Source organism: Olea europaea, chromosome 7 (assembly GCF_002742605.1).
Source record: "Olea europaea var. sylvestris chromosome 7, O_europaea_v1, whole genome shotgun sequence".
In the NCBI taxonomy this organism is placed as follows: Eukaryota; Viridiplantae; Streptophyta; class Magnoliopsida; order Lamiales; family Oleaceae; genus Olea; species Olea europaea.
The window spans coordinates 26,712,866-26,716,601 of record NC_036243.1 but is presented as its reverse complement, the minus strand read 5'-3'; the positions used below and the strand labels follow the sequence as shown (position 1 = coordinate 26,716,601).

The following is a 3,736-nucleotide window of genomic DNA, read 5'->3' as shown; positions in this document are numbered from 1 at the left end:
ATTAATCAGACTCCTAATAAACTGAGCTATATCCTCCCGAGCGAAGTGGAGTATGATTGAAGTAGTCAGATCCTTTTTCTATTCTTTTCCCTCATGCAGCTGGACCATCCTGTATATTACAGAGATCAACAAAGGGAACCAGTTTAACAATATGGAACTTGGAGGAAGGCTTTCCTTGGCACAGGTAGAAGCAAGTTCATTTTTGTTGCTTTTCCATATCTCCTGAGTACTCTCTATGCTACTGAATTTTTGAAAATTTCCCTACAGTGTAAACCTTGCAAGATTTAATTTTATTTGTACAAGTTCATTCTTGTTACTTTTCCATATCTCTTGAGTAATCTCTATGCCGCTGATTTTTTGAAAATTTTTGTACAGTGTAAACCTTACTGGATTTAAGCTTAGTTCAACAATGAAATGTTCAATTTTATAAGTTTCATTTGTTTCCAAAATGTGTAATGAGAGATCTTTGTTCTTTGTGGTTTCCATTTATTTTGCCTTAGGTTTTCATGAGTTCTCGCTATGCCCCTGTTTGGGCTCCATTAAAATTAAATTTTGGGGAAAATTGAGTTTTGAAATAGTATTTTTTGGAGAATGTGTGGTTTAATATTAAGGAAAAATTTTGGGTTTGCGTATAATATTAGTTTATTAGAAAATGTGTGGCCAAAAATAAGAAAGAGAAAAATGTATTTTTACAAAAATGGAGCCTAAATATGGGCTATGTTTAGAACATTTTTACCATATTTTAATTTCCTTCTTTGTTATGTGTTCTTATTTTGAAACGTAAGCAGACCTTTCACAGATTTTCAGTCAACTATTATGCTTGTGTTTTTGCAACTCCTCATTCATCATGTGTTTTCTTATGTTTTTCGCTGAAGCTATTTTTATATTTTATGGATATGTTCTTTCCATTCTTATTACAAGTTTCATAATCATTCTATACTGGTTGGTGGAGTAGCACTAGCATGTCCTTTGTCGTTCGAATTTTCCCTTCTCTATTACCTTTTCTTTTGCTTCTTTCCTCTTTCATCATTTTTATCTTTGGTTCTATGACAGCAACATTCTCAGCCAAACAGGCTTCAGCATGATCATAACGTATAGCATATAGCACGCAGGGCATTAGATGAGAAGGTTAAAGAGATGAAAGACCAGGTAGTGAGGGCCAAAGCATACTTGAATTTTTTACCACCAAACAGCAGCTTTCATTTTGTAAAGGATTTGAAGCTAAGAATTAAAAGAGGCTGAACGAGCTATGGATCAAATCACCAAATCTTATTCTCTGTCTAGGAGGTAGAACCCTATTTATTTCTCTGTCTATTATCCTTTTTCTTCTGATAAATCCTCCTAATATTCTTCATTTTCCTTATTTTAATTGAAAGAGAACTTTGAATAGAGCCCTTTAACTAATGAATGGTGATTAATATTTTTTAAAGTGGGCATCAATAGCAGTTCTAGATTGCGTTTAACAATGCAATTCTTTTTTTTCCCCCAATTTCAAAAGTGATTTTTTCTGCAGGCAGTTAAGTTTCTAAATATGATTAGATTGCATGGGAAGGTTATACGATGAATAAGGTATGTAATTACATGTCATTTTGTACTTCAGTTTGTCACCATTTTGTATGTTTTTGCGGATCCTAGTATCTTTATTGTTATTGTTATTGTAAGAATCACTGCAACATTGTAACTAAAATATGATTAATTTGTTTAATCAACTTGTTTTGCTTTTCAAGCATCTAAAGATGAGAAGTGTTGATATGGGAGCTAACCTGTACATCGGAAACATTCACCCTGTAAGAAATTTTGGGATGCTTGAATTTACTTTAGCACTCCTTGTTTTCTTGTTAGTTTAGATATTATATAAAACAGTAACAGAGCACACACACTTCTCTTGCATAATTGATTTACCAGCAAATTGAAGACAACATTTGAACTTCAGAGTTTATTTGATTTTGATATTTAATTGACGACATTCGTGTATTTTGTAGGTTGAGTTACTCATGTACAATTAAAAATTGCCAATTGAAGCCACTTCATAATATTTGGAAGGTAAGTATATGGTATCTTCAATTCCTAGAGTTTATAATGTTCATTTTCCGATATTGAACCTAAAGCTGATAGTTTATATGGTAAAAAAAACTTCACAGAGTGCTAGATTCTTTTTGCCTGTAATGGCCTTTGTGTATATGCACGTGCCAGATGTATAGTGATTAGTTATTTGTGTGCATATAATTTTATGTTTCAACAATGGATACATATCTGCATCTGCCAATAAAATCATAGGGTAAATGAGTTAGTATGCAATTGAAGTTTTGGTGGTGGTTTGTTGGTTGCAGATATGGTGATGGTGAGCCTACTGACAATGCAGCAAGGTTCTACAAATGGTTTAGAGGAAAAGGATAGAGGAGATTGGCTTAAGAATCTTCTGTATAAAGTTTTCAGCCTCGAAAACTGGCAATATGAACATTTGAACGATGTCTAACATGTATTTAACTTCTATATTTTATTTCATTTGGTACGCTGGCCCATGATCTTTAAATATAATGCCATGATTGTTTGTTAAAGGGTTCTTGTTTATTTACAATGCGGGGAAACATATTGTGATTGTGTTGGATAACCTAGTCGTCAAGCAAGTTATGTTTTTTATTCTATTATTCATCCATTGATTAAAATTTCTTGGTCTTGCTTTAGACAAATGAGATGTTTATTTCCATTCTCTCTCAGTTGTGCTCGTACTTTTTTATTCGTTCATTTAAGCCCCTATTTGAACCCTATTATTCAAAAACTCATTTTTTTGTCCAAACTTATTCCCTTATTGCCCAAAAGGGATGTTTTCTTTCCATGTCATTAATTGTCAAGAAACGAAAAATGTAATTTATTGTATGTTGCATCATTATGCTAAATGTGTCCTAGGATTAATGTCGTACTGATTGTCAACCTACTATGATTTACCTGAGCTAGGGACCGGTAATGAAAATTTAGGCTGATGATGAAAAATTATTCATGTGGCCAACTCTAAAATTTAGTGACAAGATTGTTGTTGCGTCATTGAACCTTTACCAGTTCTGTGTAAATTGCAAATAACTATAATTTTGATTGTTTTCTTTCTTGAAGCAGAATAAATGGTGGTGGCTGTGCAAGGTTTGTTGAATCATGCTAAATGTAACATTTGCGGATGTCTGGGTTGTATTTATCTTTTCATTCGCATCAGTTTTATACATTCCTGTCTTTCCACAACTGGATTACGTACATGTGTTTTGGATCTTGTAATGCTTGTTATTGCATTAATTCTCTTGAAGGTTATGAAATTTGTATTAGTTAATCAGAATTCCAGTATATTATGCTGAAATAAGATGATGATTCGTCCATGAAAATCAGTCAAGAACACGTATTATGCACGTGGTATTTTAATGACTTTGTTGTGATACACAAAATCATGATTACATACATTAACCAACAATTTATTTATTTTCGGACAATTAACAGCATTTAAAAAAAAATAAAAAAAAATCATACTTTGAAAATATAGCTCATTCAGAGCAAATGGTGAGATAAATAGAAGTACATAGATTATAAATCAGAAATAACATATCATAATTTAACATCTGTGTACAAAAGCATTGCCATCAAGCATGATACACGTAAGCATAGTCTGCTCAACTGATACAATGAGATAAATTATAAATCAATATAAATAAAGTACAAATGTTTTCAATTTTCTTTGACTGACAAATTTTGAGGA

General features: G+C 32.2%; 1 long non-coding RNA gene across 12 annotated transcripts in view; it reads left to right on the top strand.

Moving 5' to 3' along the window:
- Positions 1 to 3,371, top strand: part of LOC111397609 — a 6,438-nt gene extending 3,067 nt beyond the window's left edge. For 9 of the 12 annotated variants that reach the window (XR_002703287.1, XR_002703288.1, XR_002703284.1 and 6 more), the window contains 6 exons: positions 100 to 184; positions 1,054 to 1,287; positions 1,514 to 1,569; positions 1,728 to 1,787; positions 1,983 to 2,043; positions 2,331 to 2,601. This is a non-coding gene — a long non-coding RNA (uncharacterized LOC111397609). Of the gene's footprint in view, positions 1 to 99; positions 185 to 1,053; positions 1,288 to 1,513; positions 1,570 to 1,727; positions 1,788 to 1,982; positions 2,044 to 2,330; positions 2,602 to 3,111 lie in introns of those variants that run through there. The other 3 variants (XR_002703286.1, XR_002703293.1, XR_002703292.1) reach the window with 3 other exon arrangements.
- Positions 3,372 to 3,736: the final 365 nt, after the last annotated feature.